Consider the following 24,260-nt stretch of genomic DNA (forward strand, 5'->3'; position numbering starts at 1 on the left):
GATTGTTATTATCATTACTTAGTTGAGAATGCTTCTCTCTTACACAAAGCATACAACTGCTCAATGGCAGTGGTGTGTTGTAGATTTTTAAGGACTCGGTAAGAACAGTGTAACGTAACATTATGTAGCAAAAAATGAAACATAGATCATCTCCCAAGGTATTTTCTTGTCCTCTCTATAGCAGCCCTTGATCTGGAGTCAAGCAAGAGATAGAGAGGTCATAATGACTTAAAGCAGAATAGTTTTACTGGGGAATTTCTTAAAATAGGAACTTCATTAACTTTCTAGGGAGAAAGTTATTGTATTCCAGGAAAACATTGTGTATACAGTAGTGTTACCAGTGTGGACCATTCTGCTTCTCTTACTGAATGAGTGGTGGCACTAACATGACAATTCTAAATAATCAGGAATAAATGTGATTCCCTTCATATGCAATTACAAGTGTTACGACAATAGAACAGAAGTGATTAAACCTTTGAATGCATCTACCTTGAGAACTCTCATCTTATGCAGTTGAGTCATCTTCAACCCATAGCGACACCATGGATACATCTCTCCCAGAACATCCCATCTCCATCTGCAATCGTTCTAGTGGTTTATCCATAGAGTTTTCTTGGCAAAAATACAGAAGCGGTTTCCCATTGCCTCCGTCCGCGCAGTCAACCTGAGTCTCCGCCCTCGACTCTCTCCCGTGCCGCTGCTGCCCAGCACAGGTGACTTTTGACTTGAAGCAGATTGCCTTTCACTTGCTAGCCACTGCCCAAGCTAGGAATGGAATGGGAATACCTCTGCTTGACTCTCCCTCCCATAGCATAAACTGGTAGAGTACTGGAAACTCTCCAGGTGCAACCCTGAGAGGGGACTTGAGAATCTAGGAAAGGAAATTTGATCAACTGGGAAAAGTATGTTTGCAGAGAATTTATTTTCCCTCCGAGTTTTGCCCCAAATGCCAAAACATACAAACCTGTGCACCTTCCAGCATCAGCCATGGAATTTCAAGTGGTGAAATAACAACATTATCCTGAAGCCTATTGCTCTTCCTGTAATGCTGTGTACTATATTTTTGGATGGCAAATTATGAACCTAATTGAATGTGTGTCCCTCCCAGTATATCATGAGTGACATGCATTCCATTCTTAATGAAGGTATTCTGCCAACCAGTAAGCCATTGTTTAGCATAAAGTTGTTACGTACCAGATCAATAAATTACGGTTATAATGGCAATAATTTCCTTCAAAACAGGTTGTTGTCATGATAGAAGACTTGCTTACTGCAGGAGATCACTGAACACATTCCTTTTCACCTCTGCTGTCAAATAACTGTCTAAGCCCCTGAGACCACTGGAGATTCCTGAGTGCTTATTTGTGTCCTTTCTTCCACATTGCCCCACTGGAATTCTCTTCTCATCTGTTTATCTTTTAATAACCAAAGGAATGTGAGGTGGGGGCACACCTTGTTGGGGTTGTGCAGACCATAACCAGTCAACGATCAATGACTGTCTGCTGTCCAGCAGTCGAAGGCATTTGAAACCAGCTAGATTTATGATTCTCTTTTGGTAGTGGATCTACAGATTGAGGTGGGTGGATTAATGTTCACTTCAGATTATCCTTCACTCACCCAGCACTCTCCTTCACACCCGGATCACCAAAAATGAGTTCCTGTCCTCTCATCGAGGGCTTTTTCTCCTTTCACATCTTTCCACAGAGTTCTCTTATTGTCCTTCTCGCTGGCTGGATTGGGTTAGACAAATTTATCTGCCGATGAGTAATGAAAAGGTTTGACGGGCTTGCTTGCATAACCATCGGGAACGTCCGCTTCAGAGCATTTCCTGAACTCCTGCATGTTTCAGTGACAGATCTGAAGCCCTCCGATCAGATTGTAGTTTGTGGATGCTTGTTCCCCACCTTCTAGAGGAGATAAGGTGCTGCTGGTCAACCAACGGAAATAGAAAACTCCTTACACTAAATTGGGCTCCTGAAGTAATTTTAGCAAAGTAGAAGAAAGCTCGGGAACTCTAATCTGTAAACTCCTCGTGGGCAGGAAACCTGTCCACCTTCTCTATTGTACTGTGTTCTCCCAAGGGCTTAGAACAGGTCTCTGCACATAGTAAGTGCCTGGTAACTACCATGAATTGACTGGAAACTTCCCATTACAAGTCTGCCGGAGTCCGCTACTCTATTGAAGCCTGGATGCTTTTATGGAACAAACTCAGTATTTTGATTTTACTGTGGTCCTAAGGACCAAGCAAAGGTCTTCAATTTCTTCCTAGGTAATAGGAACAATGGGATTTCAGTGTTGATTATGTGCCAGGCACAGAACTAAGCTCTGGGCTAGGTATAATATAGATTCACTCAGCTCTTTGAAATTAAGTTTCTTGGCCAGTGTAATGAAGATATGGGTCCTATCAATTATTCTGCAGGTAGAGTCTCTGTTTTAGTTGAATAGTGAACTACAGTGAAAACTCATTCATTCAGACCCCATTACTCAATCATTTAATATATTTAGTGAGCATCTATTGTGGGCAGAGCACTGTACTAAGCACTTGGGGGAGTACAATCGAGCATACCTTAGATTGTAAACTCCTTGTGGGCAGGGGACATGTCTACCAACGCTCCTTATTGTACTCTCCCAAATGGTTAGTACAGTGCTCTGCACACAGTGAGTGCTCAATAAATATGATTGATTAATGGATCTGGACATAACCCCTTCCTTCAAGAAGTATACAATACAGCGAGTCAATAATTTGATGAAAATTAAACCAATATTTAATCTCTGTTTCCTCTCTGCTTTCTCTTCTGCTGATAAAAAAAAATGAGGAAGTATCTGGTGTATATTGTGGTCGATGAGCCAAAGATCAAATATCTGTATTTTTAGCTGATGCATTTGATGCAACTTGAATAACTCCATCCTAGACTCTATCTTGGAATATTGTTATGGCATTTGTTCGGGGCTTACTATGTGTAAAGCTCTGTTCTAAGCGCTTGACACAAGGACACATTGTTCTAAATGCCTACCTTTAGAGAAGCAGTGTGGCTCAGTGGAAAGAGCACGGGCGTTGGAGCCAGAGGTCATGGGTTCAAATCCTGGCTCAGCCAACTGTCAGTTGTGAGCCTTTGGGCAAGTCACTTAACTTCTCTGTGCCTCCGTTACCTCATCTGCAAGATGGGAATTAAAACTGTGAGCCCCCGTGGGACAACCTGCTCACCTTGTAACCTCCCCAGCGCTTAGAACAATGCTTTGCACATAGTAAGCGCTTAACAAATACCATCATTATTATTATTATTGTAAATGGGTGAGGTCAAACAGACTGTTCTAGCTGAGTTGCTGCTGAATAAACATCCCTTGCCTGTCACAGCCAGTGGGCAGTACCCCAGCCTTCTCTGTCAGCCAGCTGGATTCTCTGGTGCTGCAGTTAGTTAACTGCATTTACTGAGCAGTTACTGTGTGCACTGTACTAAGCGCTTGGGAGAGTACAGTATAACAATGAACAGACACATTCCCTGCCCACAATGAGCTAATAGTCTAGAAGGCTCCCCAAGAGCTCCCCGCAGTGTCCCACTGTTTGAGACTGAGATTCACTCCATCTTGAAAATATTTCCACCAAGACCCCCAACTTTTCACTAACCCCCTTTCAGCTCACCATTCAGGACTTGCTCTCTTATCTGGCCAATGCCCGCTTTCCTCTAATGTCCTCCCCTGTGAAGCTGAGTTGCAGTGAATGTTGCTTCAGTGTCAGGAGGCAGTTGAATTCCAAGACCTCAATCAGCTTTGAGGTTCCCTACCCTCTTGCCCATCCTTAACTATCTGCTCTCTTCTCTGGCTATTCCCCACCTCACTGTCTTCATTTCTTCCAAATTAACCTTCGAGCCATACCTCGCTCTCAACTCTCCTCCCTGCATCTCCTCACTCAGGTTCTTCCCTGCCCACCACGGGGAACCCTCCCTCCCTCTCTCTTTCTCTCTCTCTCTCTCTCTTCTAATCAGACAGATCCCTCCCCCAATTCAAATGCTACCTCCCTCAGCAAGTCTTCCCTGGTTGATTCTTCCCTGATTGATTCCTCAGACACCTTCCTTAACATTCATAACTCTATGTCTGCTTTATTTATTTTTTATCACTTCAGTTGTAAATATTTTAATGGTTGTTTGCCCATTAGAGTTTAAGGTCTTGGTGTAAGACACATACTGGCAGTGAGCCTTTTGCTCTGAAATTTGAAACACCAACAGCCCAAGTTCCATTTCCCACACCTCGCAGAGAAGTCATGGATGACAGGAAGTGGACTGGGCACTCATGGCAGGAAAGAAGGTGGAGCAGTTTCCAGGGTTTCTGGCAGCAATAAATCATACCTTCCAAACAGAGTCTAGCAGGGAGAGAGGATCTTCCCTCTCCACGTTACTATCAAAGGGAAATTTTGAACCCATAGTTTGTTTCTAAATCCCTATTTTCTAGGTCTTCTGCAATTATTGGCCATGTCTGCACAGGGCAGGCCTAACGGCAGGCTGAAAAAATTTCACATATCCCACCTGCCTGTTAATGATGCCAAAAGCATCTGGCTCGTTAGCCAGCTAAACGAAGGGGGATTTGCACTGAGAGTTTTCATCACGACTCGGCCAGTTGTGACTCGAGGGAGCTGGGTCGCAGTCATTTCTCTCCTGTGGAGGTGTGCTTTTGTGGACATTCTGAAGTAGAAAATGGCTTGATGGACGGCTCCAGCCCAGGGATGCTGTAAGTTCCATGGGGCTGGAGAAGCCTGGAATGGCCTGGGCCAGACACTGTTGATGGCACGACTCCAGGACAGTTAGAGAAAGGGTGATTAGTTGGTGGCCACAGAGTTGCTTCACTGTACAATGTGGCCCTGTACATATCCCTGCTCCACACACAGTAAGCGCTCAGTAAATACGATTGAATGAATGAATGCAAAGATTCAGGCCCAAAACAGAAACTTCCTCAAGAAAATTTGCTTCCCCAATATGTCTAGTGGCAAGATACAGCCAGTGAGGACAGCGGTCATGAAGAAAGTCAACATTTCCAGCCACAGGGTCTGTTCTCACTTCACGTTTTACCATTTTGGTGAAATGGGGAACGTTCATCTGAAACTGGGAGTCTGGATACGTCACAACCAAACGGCAGAAGAGATGGCTCTCATGAAGGCACACAGCATTGAAATGAGTCCATACAAAAAGGTGAGTTTTCCATAAAGTGCAGGACTTTGTGAAACCCTATATCTGTGTTCTCAGGAAATGGTGGCTGGGGGTGGGGGGTGTGTGTGGTAAATGAGCAGTCCAATTTGATGAGTTCCAGTGGGCAGGGATCATATCTATGACTTTATTGAATTGTACATTCTCAACTGCTTAGTGCTGTCCTCTGCACATAGTAAGCACACAGTAAATATAACTGATTGAGAGAGTTTGGGCTATAAGAGCCCACAGCCTGGGGACAATGGGAGTGATGCCCCCTTCCCCGCCACCTCCACAGTGATTGGCAGTGGACTTTCATCCCTGCTTGGGTATTGAGAAGCAGCATGGCTTAGTGGAAAGAGCACAGGCTTGGGCGTCAGAGGTCATGGATAGATCCTTGCCACGTTCACAAAGTCCTAAAGCCCTGCCCCCTCCAGACATCCCTAGCACCACACATTCTGAGCAGTTTTCACACATCCTTGATTTTCATCATTTCTGTTTCCATGTCTGAAGCTGTTCCTCTCAGTCTTCTAAAGGTCTTTTCCTCCCCTCAGTTCACTGACCTGTGGCAAGTCTGGATGCTGGAGTCCCTAACCTGGGTTTGATGTTCTTGTTTTCTCCCAGGATCCTTCCTTTAGTGAGAACTGGGTTGCACATATCTTACCTACTCTGTCTGTGGTAACAGAAGGAGACCAAAATCAGTCCCAGACTTGATGTGCTAGGAGAAAACAGGTAATTAAAAACATAGAAGTGAATAAAAACAAATAGTTCAATAAGGGCTCACATGGATTCCTCTAAGGAGATTTCTGGGCTCCCCACAACACCGTCTTCCAAATTCTCCAGCAGGAAATCCACTAACACCTGTGTTGGAAGAGAACCAGCCATCATGGTGTTGTTCTACATGAACCAGGACTTTCTTCTCTTGGAACCTCTGGGAACGGAGTTCTCAGACCTCAGTTAATGAAGGAAGGGATAAGTAAGTAACAATGTCAGCATCTACAGTATAGATTGAGCTTCTACCATGTTGTGGGCAGAGCACTGTTATCAGAGCCCAGGCAACATACAAAAGACATGAGATATGATCCCTGCCCTCCAGAAGCTGACAATCCACTATAGTTGCAATAAACCTATGACAATGCAGTGCTGAGTTAGGAAAGAATCAGCATAAATACTAGTAGTAATAGCATTTATTAAGTGCTTATGGTGTGCAGAATACTGGGATAGAAAACACCGGTGGGAATTTGACACAACCCCTATCCCTTTGGGGGCTCACAATCTAGTAAATACTAGACACGAGCGATTGAATAAATAGGCAAATCTATGACTTCAGGGATAGTTGATGGGACGACATGACCCAGAAGGTACGAAAATCATTCTGGGAATGTCTCCTGGTGGAGGTGACATTTGAGGAAAGTTTTGGAGCAAGGAAGGATGTTGTTTGGTGGAGGTCAGATGAGAGGATGCTCCTTGAAGGCAGGGATCATTTCTACCTACTCCACTGTACTCCCCCAAGTGCTTAGTACAGTACTCAGCACACAGTAAGTGCTCAATATATATTACTGATTGATTGATTGACTGATCCAGCACTTAGAACAGTGCTTGGCACATAGTAAGCGCTTAACAAATACCATCATTATTATTATTACTGAGAAGGAGAAAGCATAGGCTGGGTTGGTGGTGAGAGAAGAAGGAGAGGGGGACAAGTTAGGGGATTTTCTTGGGAGGATTTAAAAGGGTGAGCTGAAATATAATGATGGGAAGAGAGATCAGGAAGGTCATTAGCGATGATGGGAAGGAAATTTTCCACAAGAAGCAATGGGGATCTAAAGGAAATTCTTGAGGAAAGGAATGATGATGGACTGGTTGACATTTTAAAGGATGATATGGACAGCTGTGCATTAGTGGAACTGAAGCTGTGAGAGAGGCAGAACTAGTGTGGATTAGAAGAAAGAAGATGGGCCCAGGAGTCAGAAAGACCTTGGTTCTAGTCCTGACTCCATCACATGTCTGATGAGTGACCTTGGCCAAGTCACTTAACTTCTCTGTGCCTCAGTTACTTGTGTCTACCCCAGCACTTAGAATAGTGCTTGGCACACAGTACGCATTAAACAAGTACCATTATTATTAGTAGTAATAATAATAATGATGGCATTTATTAAGCACTTACTATGTGCAAAGCACTGTTCTAAGTGCTGGAGAGGATACAAGGTGATCAGGTTGTCCCATGTGGGGCTCACAGTCTTCATCCCCATGTTACAGATGGGGTACCTGAGACAGAGAAGTTAAGTGACTTGCTCAAAGTCACACAGCTGACAAGTGGCAGAGGCAGGATTTGAACCCACGACTTCTGACTCCCAAGCCTGGGCTCTTTCCCCTGAGCCACGCAGAGAAGTTAAGTGAGTTGCCCAAAGTCACACAGCTGACAATTGGCAGTGCCGGGATTTGAACCCTTGACTTCTGACTCCCAAGCAGGGGCTCTTTCCACTTAGCCACGCTGCTTCCCCCGAAGGAGGAGGAGGAGAGTGCCTGGAAGATAATAAGCATTCAATAAATACCATTAAAAATTACAAGAAAAACAGTGATAGGGGTTGCATAGAAAGGTCATTGGCAAGTTTCCCAAAAGAGAGGTTTAAGGTGAGAAACGTGAGGGCTCAGGACAGAGCCTGGGAAGTCTTCTCCACTGCCCCATGTATAAAGAGCGAGGGTGGGAGAAAAATCAGTAAAGGAAACAGGAGTGGCAGTCACAAGAAATGCTTAATCATTGTCAAATTCTAAGACTAAACCATTCATTCATTCAATCGTATTTATTGAGTGCTTACTGTGTGCAGAGCATTGTACTAAGCGCTTGGGAAGTACAAGTCGGCAACATATAGGGACGGTCCTTATTCATTCATTCAATTGTATTTATTGAGCGCTTACTGTGTGCAGAGCACTGTACTAAGCGTTTGGGAAGTCCAAGTCGGCAACATATAGAGATGGTCCCTACCCAACAATGGGCTCACAGTCTAGAAGGGGGAGATGGACAACAAAACAAAACTTGTAGACACATGTCAAAATTGTCAAAACAAGAGATGGAGGAGAGCAAACACCTAGTCTAAGAGAAAACAGGGAATTGGCGGATGGAGCTGTTTCTTGAGAGTCATTCAGAACATCAGCTACTGTGTCCAAATTTATTGAGGAATATCATTTATGACCTCCCTGACTCTGACCTTAAGTCCAGGCTGGGAATTGAGAGTCACCATTTTCAGAAGGGATTCCTGCTGACAAGAATCCTGCAGGAATTCTGAAAGAATCCTCCTGGTCAGTCCGCCAGACTCACCGTTCTCAAAAGACCCACATTTCCTTCAGGTTAATGGATCACACTAAGTTTCCTCGAAGCCCAGCTCCAATTTTCTGGAGTTTGGCTGGGTTCCTGGGGTGCTTTTTGCTTCTTTAACTTTTCATTCATTCATTCAATCGTATTTATTGAGCACTTACTGTGTGCAGAGTAGACTGTGAGCCCACTTTTAGACTGTGAGCCCACTGTTGGGTAGGGACTGTCTCTATATGTTGCCAACTTGTACTTCCCAAGCGCTTAGTACAGTGCTCTGCACACAGTAAGCGCTCAATAAATACGATTGATGATGATGCAGAGCACTGTACTAAGCGCTTGGGAAGTACAAGTTGGCAACATATAGAGATGGTCCCTACCCAACAGCGGGCTCTTTTGCCCCCATTAGTTTTGCTCTCGGCCTGAGAACCCGCATGGCCTAGTGGATAGAGCACGGACCTAGGAATCAGAGGACCTGAGTTCTTATCCCAGCTCTGCCACTTGCCTGCTGTGAAACCTTGGGCAAGTCATTTAACTTCTCTCTGCCTCAGTTTCCTCAGCTGTGAAATGGGGATTAAATACTTGTTCTCCCTCCTACTTAGGTGGTGAGCCCCACTGTGGGACAGACTTTGTCCAAACTGATTGACCTGTATCTAACCCAGCACCTGGAGCAGTGCTTGACACAGAGTAAGTGCTTAATAAATATCATCATAATAAAAATAAATTCAATTAGGAAGGACCAGTTGAAGGTAGGACTCTGGGAAAGTACAAAAATCCCAGTATATGACTCCAGCCTCCTTCTCATCCCCTCCCACACATGAAAGGGCAGCGGAGACCAGCCTCAGCAACTGTCAGTAGCAAGTGCTGTTGGGTTAGAGGAGAATGTATGCTTTATGTCCGTCACCTTGACTCTTTGGGGATGGAGCCGAATCCCTAGTCAGCACAAACACTCTGGTCCCCCTTTAGGGTATGGCCTGCTCCTTTCTAAATAGGAAAGATAGTTTGCCTTTTGACACCACCGGGTCATCTCTCTCTGGGCTTTGTAAGCAGTGGCTCCACAATCCACCATGACTCCAAGTGAAGCAGCCACAGTGACCGACACCCTCCAATATCACACTACTTTATCACACTCCTTTATCGTTCAGGTGCTCTTCCCTTGCACATAACAGTTTACCAGTCTCTAACTAGAGGGTTCTCAAATAAGGGAAAAACATGAGAAAAAAAGCAAAGCCTCCGTATTCCCCAAGCTAAATTGCAGGAGATTGAAACTCACTCCTATAAACACCACTTAGGATTTTAACAGGTGGAAAAAGGCATCAAATCAGAAAAGATATTCTTATATAATAATAATAATGATGATGGCATTTGTTAAGTGCTTACTATGTGCAAAGCACTGTTCTAAAAGCTGGGGGGATACAAGGTGATCAGGTTGTCCCATGTGGGGCTCACAGTCTTAATTCCCATTTTACAGTTGAGAGAACTGAGGCTCAGAGAATTTAAGTGACTTGCCCAAGGTCACACAGCAGACATGTGGTGGAGCAGGGATTCGAACCCATGACCTCTGACTCCAAAGCCTGGGCTCTTTCCACTGAGTCACGCTGCTTCTCTTTTTTTTAGCCATTTGTCCCTTTCCTTCACATGGAGATTATTTTTCACAGGTCAAGAAGATGAAGACCCAGGAATATAAAGGGGAAAAAAAGCAGCATGGCCTAGGGGAAAGATCACAGGCCTTGGAGTCAGAGGACCTGGGTTCTAATCCCAGCTCCACCACATCTGTTGTGTGACCTTGGGCAAGTCCCTTAACTTCTCTGTGCCTCAGTTACCCCAGTTGTAAAATGGGGATTTAAACTGTGAGCTTCATATGGGATATGGCCTGTGTCCAACCTGATTTTCTTGGACAACCCCAGTGCTTAGCACAGTGCCTGGCACATAGTAAGCGCTTAACAAATACGATTTTTTTTAAAAAAAAGATGGTTTATTTTTTACCCACATAAAATGTGGACCATTGTTCTAGGTGAAGGAAAATGTTCCTAAAGGTGGAAGAGCTCGGTCATGAAACAGCCCATTTCTTTTACTTGCTTTCATCTTGGACCTAATCAGATAACTTAGGTGGACAATTTGAAATAGAGGAAAGACTATTCTAGTTCATGTTCTTGTTTTTTGCCTCTGGCTTGAATTAGCACTGTGCCATAGTGTCTCTCCATAATATAATTCTTGTTCTGGGGACAGAAAGGCTGGAAAAGGAAGACAAAAGTTACTGGGAAAGCCCAATCTAATATGAACTCAACACAGACAGGTGTTTTGAGATTTTGTCCAGAAATAGAGGAGAGAAGAAAAAAAAAAAGTTTCTGCAGGATTTCTAGGAAAATGAAAAAGAGATCAGCGGGGAGTAGGAGAAAACTCTGGAAGGTTCAGTACATCAAGTGAAAGTGTTGACTAGTTGGGGCTGCATTAGGACAAGAGCAAATTTAAATTCACATCTCTACCTATTACTATTTATTTTCAAATTTCCAAGGAATAAAGATTCTGAATGAGTACATACTTTGCACAGAGTAAGCACTTAACAAGCACCACGGTGATTATTATTATTATTACATTTCTGGTCTTATGTTCTGGCTGCCGAGTCCACTCATCTCCAACTTGCTAAGCCTCCACTGGGCTCAAGGTCACTTTTCTCCAGCGCTCCTGGACTAAGTGCTTAGTACATTACTCTGCACACAGTAAGCACTCCATAAGCACCAATTCCTTCATCCATCCTCCCTCCCATCCCTATAGCACATACGTGTATATCGGTATATATCTGTAATTTATTTGTCTATTTCTCTTTTTTCATATTAATGTCTGTCTCACCCTCTAGACTGTGAGCTCATTGTGGGCAGGAATGTGTCTGTTTGTTCTTATACTGTACTCTCCCAAAGGCTTAGTACAGTGCTCTGCACGCAGAAAGTGCTTAATAAATACGATTAAATGAATGACTGAACAAATTAATCAATCAATCAATCAATCATTCAATCAATTGCATTTATTGAGCGCTTACTGTGTGCAGAGCACTGTACTAAGCGCTTGGGAAGTACAAGTTGGCAACATATAGAGACACATTTATTGAGTACTTACTGTGTGAAGAGTACTGTACTAAGTACTTGGGAGAGTACAACATAACTAGAGTTGGTAGACATGTTCCTTGCCACAACGAGCTAAATGTATAGAGGACAAATACCATCATAATGAATCATATTATCAAAATGATCAATATTGCTATCAACAAATAACATCCCAGCCTAAAGTACACCCAGTTCTACCTCAGTGGGAGGGTTGTGTGCATAACCTCAAGTTTAGATGACCCTAACCAGCAGGCCGAGCTCAAACAGGCTCCTAGTATGTGGAGAATGTTCCTTCAACATCATTGCACCACACTTGCATCAGAGACACCCATTATGGCAGAAATGAGCATAATCTCCGCTGTAGAAATGTTCCTCCAGCCTCGCAGCGGGGTGCAAAGACGCTCCAGTCCCCGCCCCTCATTTACTCTGGCAGGAGAAAGTGGGAACAGCCAAGTGATTTGGAAAAGAAACAGACAGCCTCATACAGCAGTAGTCTGTGGAGAAATGGAACAACAGGTGACAGGAAACTGTGTGAGGTAGCAATATTGCTTTGTCATCCGCAGAGGACCTGTTGGCTCATTGTGGGGAAAACCATTCCTGAAGTTTCCCAGATATTTTAATCAAGTCAGAAATGTCCTAATGTCTGTTCCAGCTTGAGACTCATGGTTTTTCCCAACCCATCAAAGCCTGCCCAGAATCCACTGGGATGGCAAGAGGCCAGACGACCAAAATGGCTATGAATAAACGAGTCATGTGGGATCGGGAAAAAGTTGAAATGAAACATTTTCGACCCGGTGTTTGCTAGCATCTTCTAAACTTTTCAGACCCTCGGGTCAACCATGAGCAGTTTTATACTTGGGTTATTGAAGAAGCAGCATGGCATAATGGATAGAGCCAGAAAGTTATGAATTCTAATCCCAGCTCCATCATTTTTCTGCTGTGTGGCATTGGGAAAGTCACTTCACTTCTCTGTGCCTCAGCTGCCTCATCTGTAAAATGGAGATTGAGACTATAAGCCCCATTTCGGACAGGGACTGCGTCCAAACTCATTTGGTTTCCCCCACCCCCAGGTGCTTAGTAGAGTGCCTAGCATATACTAACTGTTTTAACAAATATGATTATTATCATTAATGGAGGGAACACAGGCCTGGGAGTTAGAGGATCTGGGTTCTAATCCTGGTTCGGCCAGTTGTCTGCTGTATGACTTTGGACAAGTCAGTTAACTTCTCTGTGCCTCAGTTTCCACCACTGCAAAATGGGGATTTAATACCTGTTCTTCCTCCTACACAGACTGTGATCCCAATGTGGGACAGAGACAATGTCAAACCGAATTAAGTTGTATCTAGCCAAGAGCTTAGAGCAGTGCTTGACTCACAGTAAGCACTTAATAAATGCCATTAAATAAATACAATTAAATTTTTGAGATCCTCAAAGTCATTCTCAAGACTCATTAGAAATCTACTGAAATCTACAATCTACACAGCAACACAAACAATTTTTGGATTCTGGTACCGACCAGTTCACTGTCAAAGTATGAATTTCCAACATTATTCATGTAACATTGATGAAACTCAGAAGGAATTGGTGGATTTGGAGGAGTCAGGAAGGGGAATCCACTGGGTAAGCTTTGTCTTTACATGTAGGGAACATAGTTGCTTCCCTTATGGACATCCTTACAATACCTCATATGGGGCTCATGGTTTCAATCCTCATTTTACAGATTAGATAACTGAGGCTCAGAGAAATGAAGTTCTTTCAATTCATTCATTTATTCAATCGTATTTATTGAGCACTTACTGTGTGCAGAGCAATGTACTAAGTGCTTGGAAAGTACATTATAACAATAAAGAGAGATAGTAGTCCCTGCCCACAGTGGGCTCACAGTCTAGAAGGGGGAGACAGACATCTATACAAGTAAACAGGAATCAACATAAATACAATAATTATTATTATAAATTATTAGAATTATAGATACATATTTACTTAAGTGCTATGGGGGGAGAAAAAAGGGAACAAATCATGGTGATGCAGAAGGGAGTGGGAGCTGAGGAAAAGTGGGGCTTAGTCCCACTTAGTGAAGTGACTTGCCCAAGGTCACACAGTAGACAAGTGGCAGAGCACGGATTAGAACCCGCAACCGTTTGACACCCATGCCCTTGCCCTATCCACTATGCCATGCTGCTTCCTCTACTCAGTAAGAACGAGTTGCTATTCAGGTGGGATTTAAAGAGGGCCACAATGCAGTAATCGAAATATTCTACATATTGAGACATATCCCAGTCATTTGTCTAGACTGTAAGGTCCTCCTTGTATGCTGTAAGCACACCCTCTGGACTGCAAGCTCCTGTGGGCAGGAAATGTGTCTACAAACTCCGTTATAGTTTCCTCTCCCAAACCCTTAGTACAGTACACAGTAAGTGCTCAATAAATATGACTGATTGATTCTCACTGATTCAACCTTCTCCTGTCTTTGGGACATTATCTTATCTGGATTTTCTTAATCGGTCTCTTGGTACCTGACGTAAGGGAAACAACTTTTCTCGCTTTTGTATTTATTTTTTCATAGATGCCATTAATACACTAGCACTCAATACATGTTAAATTGAAATGTTAATAGTGATTGTTATGAATCTTGCTAACGCTCTGCTCTGACATTCGGTGTGAGAGAGACGATTAGGTTTTCATTTCTCTCTCTTACATTTTTTTTTCTTTCAAACTGTTTTGTAGCAGAATGTCCTGCCTGTGGTAAAATAAAAAAAAAAAATAGCCAAAACACTTCTGGATGTTGAGACCCTACTGGGGAGTTGTACCCTATTTTGTTTGCAAGACAATCAAGCCTAAACAGTGACTTAGGCTAATAGAACAATTCATTTAAATTCAGGCCTTTGTTGTCTAGTGTAAAGGCAGAGAAAGGACTGGGCTATTCAGTAAGTTAACTACACAACTGTTATCTAATGATCCTAATTTCCATGATTTTAATAATAATGAGTTAAACCAAAAGTGTTAAGTTGCACTTTCTACCTCAGCAAAACTGAGCTGTAATTGTGTGGAGAATAATTTTATGGGTAAAGAGTGCCCTGTATTGTAAAAGATTAGACTAAAATGCTCTGATGCACAATGTCTTAGCAGGTGCAGGCACTTACCTGGGCAATTAAAATCTTTTTAATATCCAAATCACAGCCAATGAGACTGTTGGCGTGACAGACCAGATCTTTTAAGACACAATGAGGTTTGTCTCAAATTGTTGCATGTTGACTTTTTCTTCTTTATCCTCCAGCGATCATTTGTCTACCTTGGCTGAAAAACAAAATCAGTAAACTGTGAAGACAGTTAGCAAGTCTTCTTAAAATGCACTGTCTGGTAACCTTAATAGAGGTAGTGTTTTCTTCAGCTGGGGTAGCGTTGAACTGTAGTCATCTCTGAGTAAGCACACTGTGTGTCCTGCATGGATCGATTCATCAACCGATCATTCAGTCGAAATTATTGACCGCGCATGTTCCGTGGAGAGCACTGTACCAAGCGTTTGGGAGCGTACCATCGAGTGAGTGAGCCAAGTGAGCAGAGACTCCGCCCTCAGGACCACTTCATCTAAGCCCAGAAAGAATGGCTGGAAAAGTTTCTCAACTGAATCTATCAAAGAGAGAGTGTTTAAAGCATTCTTAATTGTCATACTTCATCAAAGTCTGGAGATGTCATTCTTTATATTACCTATATGTCACAATGCCTCATTTGTCATTGCTCAAAAATACCATGATGTACAGGATTTATGTGGAACCGTTTCTTCTCTCTAGATAAATCAATTTTCAGGACTGTCCTCCACCAGGAAGAATTAGATAGGAAGGGATGACTATGGCTGTGGTCTTGCTTTGGAAGTAGTTCAAGTCTCAATCAGTTCTCCGTTAACGCAGGAGATGCCTCACAGGAACTTGTGGAAGGGAGAAATTGCAGAACGATACTTGCACGTTGTCTGACACCTTGAACGAAACACAGTCTATCCAGGTAGCTGCACGTGGTTCAGAGAAACTTCCAAATTTTTCATCGGTGTTTTGGCTGAAACACGTAATGAAAACGTACCTTTAGGGAATAGTACGGATTTCTCATTATTGGGGGCTCTCCCACCTTTGATCAATCAATCCATCAGTGGCATTTACTGGTCACTGACTATATGCGGGGCACTGCACTAAGCACTCGGGCAACTATACTGGAGTGAGTACAGACAACATCCCTGCCCCAGAGGAGCTTACCATCAAGAGGACTAAAGTCCATGCCAACATTACCTGAAGCCAGTCCAGGGCACAAAGGCACACTAATCATGGCATTTCAGAAGTTTGGCCCCTAAATTGAAATGGCCAACCCTGTCTACTTTCACGCTCTCCCTGCCCATTGGATGGGTCCAAACCTTGCTTCCTGCAGCAGTCAGGAGACTTTGCCACCTGGTTTTCCTGGGTTGCATTTCCCACTCACCTGTGCATCACCTAGACCCAGCGGAGATGCTTTCACTTTTAGAGGCCCTGAGTTCTAATCCCAGCTCTGTCACTGGCCTGCGGTGGGAACTTAGGCATGTTGCTCGACTGCTCCGTGCCCCAGTTTCCTCACCTGTGAAACAGAAATGACATACCTGCTTCCCCTCCCTCTTGAACTCTGAGCCCCATGTGGAAAGGAGAAGGTGTCTGATGGGATTGTACTGTATCCACTCCCGGGACTTAGAATGGGGCCCGGGGCCCGGTGCACGATGAGCACTCAACAGCTACTCTCGTTACGATCGTTGTTATTCATCATTATCGTTTCATAGACGGTTTCTGCTCGATCAAAGCGGAAGGGCACGGGGAGGCACCGGCTGAAGGGGACTCAGGAAGGGGAAGAGAATGTCCTTTACCGCCGAAGCTGTGAGATCCAGCCTCCGCCACCCACTCTACCGTCTGACCCCTCCAGCACTCATGATCCATCGTGCCGTCACCCTCGCCGTTTCCAGCCAGAAAGCTATTTAGCCAGTGCCTGCAACCCTTCAGCCCGCAGAGCCTTGACAGCAGAGGTTATAGGGAAAAAAAAAAGAGAGAGAAAGGGAGAACAATGTGCAATCGGCACTGCATTAGAGATGGAAAAAGTACTTAAAGCCGGCAACATTCATCAAGGCTGAATACATAAATGCCACATTTTGAATAAGCCAAGCAAAAGACAATGACAAAGCAACAGCGCACTGCTTCAGGAATCTCTATCATTTTCATTTGCTGCTGTCAGGAACCTGTTTTTTGCCTCTCACTCTATCAGCCATTATAGCATTAATGAAGTAACCTCACATAGTTATTGACTGGCTTGTCACCGTCCCTGCCTGATCCCTTAATAGAAACCATTGGTCTTCAGTTAAAAATGGGGTGAGCTGGGAGGTGCTGTGAGCATGTGCTGAATTTCAAGTGCACTCCTGAGGTTATCAAAAGCCATGAAATGCAAATGATTATATTTTTTAAACACACAGATTTCATGCAACCGAGCATATAAAATTGACTAATATTGTACTTTATGCATGCCTAATAATGTTTTCAAATATGCTCCGCATATGTCCTTTCCCCAGAAAGTTGTGGGTGGTATTTGAATACGCCGAGGTGGGCCTGGTTTTATTTGGTGCATAAAGTAGTTTCCAGCTCATGTTTCTCTCTCTTTTCTCTAATAGAGAGTAGCATTGGTGCCCCGTTTGCTCACCCCACGTTACTAATCCTTTGTCTGAATTTCTGTCTCAGGCCAAAATCGTTTTTCTTCCACGATTTTCTCTTCCCGGCTAAAAGCAGTCGGATACCCCAAACCCGTATAATATCATTTGCTGGGAAGCCATGGACTGCAAGAGGTCTACCAATGCATCTCTCCCCTAGAAAGCACCGTCCACTTGGAGGCCGGAATTCTGAGATGGTGATGCCGCAGGGGAGATTCGGCCAAAACGGCTGCAGTTCTGTAGAGGAGGTGACGGTGGGACAGGAGGAAATTAGACAAGGGGAGAGGATCCTAGGAAACACGATCGGGCATTTATCCCAATCCTTGGACCACTGGTTATCGGAGGCCAAGCCCCCAAGCAGTCATCCATTCGTTCATTCAATCGTATTTACTGAGCATTTACTGTGTGCAGAGCACTGTATTAAGCACTTGGAGAGTACAATTTGGCAACAGAGACGATCCCTACCCAGTGCAGCCTGGTGGGGTCCCCCGGCAAGCCATGATTGGAGCCTCCCCATAAGAACTTTAACCTCCTGTACATTCCCCAGGGGATGGGACACGGTAGAGACCATGGTCTGCTGATTTTCATTTTGGTGACAGAAACTGGCTCCCAGCCTGGGTATGTGCTTGTTGCAATTTGGAATCAGCCAAAAACTTGGAAAGAGAAACACAAGATCTCCCCTCTGCATATTTTACACCCAACTTTAGCTCTGCTTTTCGTCACTCGAGCTATTTCAGCCCTGCTTCCTCAGCGTGCCACGAGCCTTCCGCTCTAATACAGTACCGAGTGTTGCTTTCTAAATTGGCAGTGAACTAAGAGGTCTCAGCTACTCTTGGATGGTTGATAGTCAATGAATCAATAGTGATTATTGATAGCTCAGCTTCGACACCTTAATGAGCACTCATGGGTAGGTGGGATCTCAAGAGGAGGAGGAAGGAGCCATTTCATGACAGAAATGCACAGTGGGAAGGATTGTATTGTGATCCAGTGAAAAATCCAGAGTAACATGGTAAACATCACCACTGGCTAGAGTGAAAGCTCTTTGTGGGCAGGCAGGTTGGCTCTTCATTCTGTTGCTCCTGCACGGCACTTAGCACACTGCATTCCACCCAGTGAGAATTCGATAAACACTGTCACATATTACGAGAACTAGTAAGCCATGAGAAGCAGCGTGGCTTAGTGGAAAGAGCACAGGCTTCGGAGTCAGAGGATGTGGGTTCTAATCCTGGCTCTGCCACTTGTCTGCTGCGTGACCCTGGGCAAGTCACTTAACTTCTCTGTGCCTCGGTTACCTCATCCAGCACTTAGAACAGTGCCTGGCACATAGTAAGTGCTTAACAAATATTTATTATTATTATTATTATTATTATTATTATTATTATTATTATTATTATTAGCTTGAGAGTCAGAGGTCATGGGTTCTAATGTGGGCTCCTCCACTTGTTAGCTGTGTGACTTTGGGCAAGTCACTTAGCTTCTCTGTGCCTCAGTTACCTCATCTGTAAAATGAGGATTAAGACTGTGAGCCCCAAGATCACCTTGTATCTACACGGATGCTTAGAACAGTGCTTGGCACATAAGGGCACATCACCATTATCATTATTATTATTACTAATTTGTTTCTGGATCCTGGCCACAAGGGTCTCCTTTCTAAACTCAACTGAACCAGGAAAAGACCTGGGACTTAGTTAGGACAACAAACAATGTGTGGAGCTACTTGTGGTTTGATATTATAAACTGTACTTGCCTTATTTATTTTTCTTGATATGCCGATGGCAGGACACAGCCAAGTATTCTCACTGGTACGGTGCTTCATCCATCCCTCAGCTCTTTTCTTTTCTTTTTCTTTCAGGAGCACAGAAGCTCTGATTATTTTTTTTGCTATATTCCCTGAGAAAAAAAGTCAATACTCTGTGGATAAAAGAGGTCACAAAGAAATTTGTGCTTCTATCTAATTAGATGCCGAATATTTAGGGCACCATTTGGGTCTCCATTCAGGTGTCCCAAATTTGTTCGCATGATAATAATTCATAATAATTACGGTATTTTTTCAGCACTTTCTACGCGCCAAGCACTGTATTCAGCACTGGGGTCGATACAAGATAATCAGGTTGGACATAGTCTCTATCCCACTTGGGACTCACAGTTTTAAACTTTTTAGAGTCTTTAACAGAAATGGGAGTTCTCCAGGAAAGAAACTGTAAGGACTTCCTTATTTACTTCCCAGATTAAATAACTCCTCACGATCCCCATTGCCGTTAGCTCCGTGAAGACAGGGCACATCTTAGTTCAGTGCTCAAAAAATACTGTATGATTGGCTGATTGACACCTAGTAAACCCTTAACAAATACCACAATCATTACTTAGCACTGACCAATTTAAAATTTTCCATGGAATCAGAGTGCTTGTTGCTGCTCAACAAATAATTTCTTCTTCCAGAGAGGTTACAGCTTGGACTACCCAAATGGTTCACACCTTTAGATCTATGCTCAGGCTCTGGGTTATTTGAAATGCCTACAGACGCACACCGCTATGGGGAAATTACTTAATCTGTGCCAAGATTTATTGCTATTGTGCACCCCACACCAGATTAAAATAGCAAGCTTCTCAGAGGTCTCAGCGGGTGGGGGAACCTCACGCATGACACAAACCATATTAAAAACTTTCTGACCAAGCCTTTAATCCTCAAAATCATGAAATCCTATTTTCATACTGATGCATGGACAAAAACATCCTGCCAAATGAATCTGCTTTACATTACCCTCAAAATACAGCCATGACGCAGAAAAGGGTAAAGAAACCAAAGAACTCTACAGCTCACCGGGGTACAGTTTATCACAAGGTGAAGGCGGGTGTGGGCAAAGCAAATAAGAGACTATTGCGGTGGATTGATTTAGGACTAAATACTGCTTGTTGGAAAACTAGATTTTTCACCTGTCAGGCGGTCACTTCCACAAAAGAACCATTACGGGTGCCAATTAGGGAAAATGTTTTTTTCTCGGAAAATTGTAATCTAAACTTTCGCTTTGTCACTGTCTTCTTCCAGTTCCCTCTTTATGATATGTTCTCGTGTACTGTTTTTGTTTCCAGGTAAAAGGTTAAGAGATATTCATCGTATAAGTGAAACCCTCTTTGAATACTCCAGGCAGGCTTTCAGAGAAGAGATGAATGAAATCCAAACGTAAGCCACCAAACTTACACTCAGCAACGAAGCTATCCATATTTCTCTTGCCACTTGTGTTTTCTTCTTCATTTTTATGAGATGCTTAAGGCAAAAGTCTCCATCAGGCCCGGTGGAGTTCCACTCGGGCTTCCTTTTATTTCTGAGACATTCTCATTCTGCCTGCCACAATGCACGGATCTGAAAATAAATCGTCTTCTCTTCTCCTGCCCTGAAATATACAGCCTCATCCCAGGACACCGCTGCAGCTCCTCTGAGACAAACTCAACATGCAAACGAAAGGAAGGCGTGCAATTCCATTTCTAAAATGGTGTGTTCCACCAGTGATTAAAACTGATTTTTAAAACTCTGCAAAATGTATCGACAGTGTTCTCTTAAGCATCTAGTATGAATAGTAACAGGATTGTCTCAACAATTTGTTTTCATGACACTTTCCTCACCTGGCAGAAATTAAAAACAGCAAAAAAAAAAAAAAAAAAATCAAGGGCTATTGACTTCCTGAAACTGAAAAGCATAAGCTGGCATCATTTTGCAACCTTGCTTTCCTTGGTTACATGCAGAGTCAAAATAAAATATATCTGGCAGTTGAGAAATGGCAGGGTGATTTCTGGAAATTGTATTATAGATTATTTACCAAATGAATTGTTTTTCTATATTAAAATGGAAAAAGAACTAGAGTGCAGAGATTCAAAGTGCAGAAAAACAGAAAAGAATAAAGGTCTTGGCTTAAAATTCAAACCCAGCTCCATAATTTGAAGCTTTATGAAGTTAGACTGCATTTTCCTGACTCCCCCTGCAGTATCAGAGAACGATGTCAATCACCCTTGCCTTACCGTCAGTTGAAGATTTTTAGGAAATGAAGTAAGAAAGCACATATTTATCCACTTAGCTTGTAATTTTTTATCCATGCTCTTGTATTCGGCTATTGATCTTCCCTTATCTGCACTGCCTTCTCCTTGGGATTGTAAAATCCTGAAGGATTCATCTTGTATCTCCTACTCTTGTTCATTCTCCAAGAATGCAATGCTTTGCTCATTGTAGGCCTTGCATAAATGCTGTATTGATGATGATGATGGTGGTGAGGATGATGATGGTGATGATGTTGGTAATGGTCATGAGTGTGATAATGATGGCGGCATGATGATGATGATTGTAGTGGTGATTATGGTGATAGTGAGGAGGGCAAGGATAATGATGGTGATGATGATTATAATGATGGCAAGATGATGGTAATAATAGTATTAATAATAATAATGATGATGGTATTTGTTAAGTGCTTACTGTGTGCCAAGCACTGTTCTAAGCCCTGGGGTAGATACAAGGTAAGCGGGTTGTCCCACGTGGGGCTCACAGTCTTAATCCCCATTTTACAGATGAGGTAAATGAGGCACAGAGAAGCTAAGTGCCTTGCCCCAAGTCACACAGCTGACAAGTGGCAAAGCCAGGATTAGGACCCATGACCTCTGACTCTCAAGCCCAGGCTCTTGCCACTGAGCCATACTGCTTCGGCAAGGATAATGATGGTAATGGCAAAGATGACGATGATGATAAGGATAATCAGTCACTCAATCAACAATATCAATGATGATGATGATGATGGCAAGATGATGACAGGGTAATTAATCAATCAATAATATTGATGATAATGATGTTTTGATGTCTGTCTCCCCCCTTCTAGACTGTGAGCCCGTTGTTGGGTAAGAACTGTCTCTGTTGCTGAATTGTATAATAATGATAGCATTTATTAAGTGCTTACTATGTGCAAAGCACTGTTCTAAGCGCTGGGGAGGTTACAAGGTGATCGGGTTATCCCACGGGAGGTTCACAGTCTTCATCCCCCTTTTACAGATGAGGCAACTGAGGCACAGAGAAGTTAAGTGACTTACCCAAAGTCACAAAGTTGGCAGAGTGTACTTTCCAAGCACTTGGTACAGTGCTCTGCACACAGTATGCACGCAATAAATATGACTGGATGAATGAATGAATGCTCTGCACACAGTAAGTGCTCAATAAATATGATTGAATGAATGAGTGAATGATGATGATGCTTTTATTTTTGGATGGCAAGTGTGGTTTCAGAAGAACTAAATGGGCTATTGGACATATTAAGACACAGATGCTCATACCAAGTTGTCCTTCCCAGAAAAGTAACCTGCCACCCTGTAGGCATAGACACCAAGCATAGTCGTATCTGGATCTTACTTGACTCCCAGTGTTCCTCTGAAATAAGGAGGCTGGACTTCTTGCAACCTCGTCTTCCTGGGTTCTCTCTAGTGCTTGCCCCTCTCCACACACTTCATTTTCTCTCTCGGCATCAGGATGGGCCCAGCAGTCTCTGCAGGCTGACTTGGCCCATGATGGGATGGGTTTGTACTGGATCCAGAGACTAGCGGCCTGGGATCAAAAACAATATGCCAGAAACTTTCCTTCAACCTGGAAATACCAAGAAAAGCGACACTGTGGAAACTTTCACATAGTCACATCAAACCCACAGAATCCAGGGAGAGGAAGATTCAACTAAGGAAAGACATAATTAGGAAGACAGAGAGAGAGAGAGGGAGAGAGAAAGAGAGGGAGGAGCGGAAAGATATTTTATCGTCCCCCAAAATATTGGAGATAGGCAGTTTCAAAGAACTATCCTAAGAGACGCTCAGCTTCTGCAGCTGAGAAAGGGAGGAAAGAAATTCTGGGCAAGTGGGTTCCAGGCCAGTGGAGGGTCATTATCCAACTGCTTGAATCCCGGGGCCGACCAAGCCGTGCCCCGGCACATTTTTGCTTTTTTTTTAATTAAAAAAGCTTTAACTCTCCCCTCATCACGTCTGGACTGAATTGGTTTGATCCAGGCAGGTAGTTATGCATAAGAGCAACCACTCTATATTGAATTAGAGGATCTCTCACGCAACACATCTCACCAATTACAAGGCAGGGATGCAATTCTATGATTTATAATACATTATACTGTTAAGTAATATAACATTATAGATACAATTTGTAGCTCTCTCTCTCTCTCTGCAGATTAGAGAGGTGGCACATGAAGAGTGGATCATTAAATAGCAGAACAGGGCCAGGGGACAGGCTCTCCTGTTTAACAAGCTGCTCCAGGAACACCTCTCTAATCCACCGAGAGAAAAGAATAAATTGTTCCTGTAACTTATTATAAATCATCCTCTTTGGGGTTTGGGGTTTAAGAAAAAATAACATCATTTCTATATGGACCGTATCTCACTTGAATCCAGAGGGTTTGGTCATAGGGAGGAGACAACAGGTCATCAACTCCAAGCCATCACAGATGGCTTTAGCTCTTGGTGCCCATGTGTCTGTAATAATGATAATAGTCATTATGGTACTTGCTAAGCATATGTTCTGTGCCAGGCACTGTACTAAGCGCTGGGGTGGATACAAGCAAATCAGATTGGACACAGTCCCTGTTCCATGTGGGGCTCACAGTCTCAATCTCCATTTAACAGATGAGGTAACTGAGGCACAAAAAAGTAAAGTGACTTGTCCAAGGTCACACAGCAGACAAGTCATGGAGGCGGGATTAGAACCCATGACCTCTAACTCCCAGGCCCATGCTCTGTCCACTATGCCATGCATGATAAGCGATACATGTCTGATTGCACTGTGCACGCCCTGTATCCCCACTGCCATGTTAGTATGGTAAGAGAGAGTGCCCTATTCAAGCCACCCATTTTTCCTTCTCTCTGTAATCCCTGAGATCATTGGAAATGACTCTCTGCTTAGCTTCACCCTAGATCATAAGCCCTTGGAGGACAGGTAGCATGTCACC

General features: G+C 43.4%; 1 non-coding gene across 1 annotated transcript; it reads right to left on the minus strand.

Annotated features, from left to right (window-relative positions):
• Positions 1 to 723: 723 nt before the first annotated feature.
• Positions 724 to 861, minus strand: LOC119932662. The gene has a single exon (XR_005452404.1). It is a non-coding gene; the product is annotated as a small nucleolar RNA SNORA7 (small nucleolar RNA).
• Between the last annotated feature and the right edge of the window lie 23,399 nt (positions 862 to 24,260).

Source organism: Tachyglossus aculeatus, chromosome 9 (genome assembly GCF_015852505.1).
Source record: "Tachyglossus aculeatus isolate mTacAcu1 chromosome 9, mTacAcu1.pri, whole genome shotgun sequence".
Lineage (NCBI taxonomy): Eukaryota > Metazoa > Chordata > Mammalia > Monotremata > Tachyglossidae > Tachyglossus > Tachyglossus aculeatus.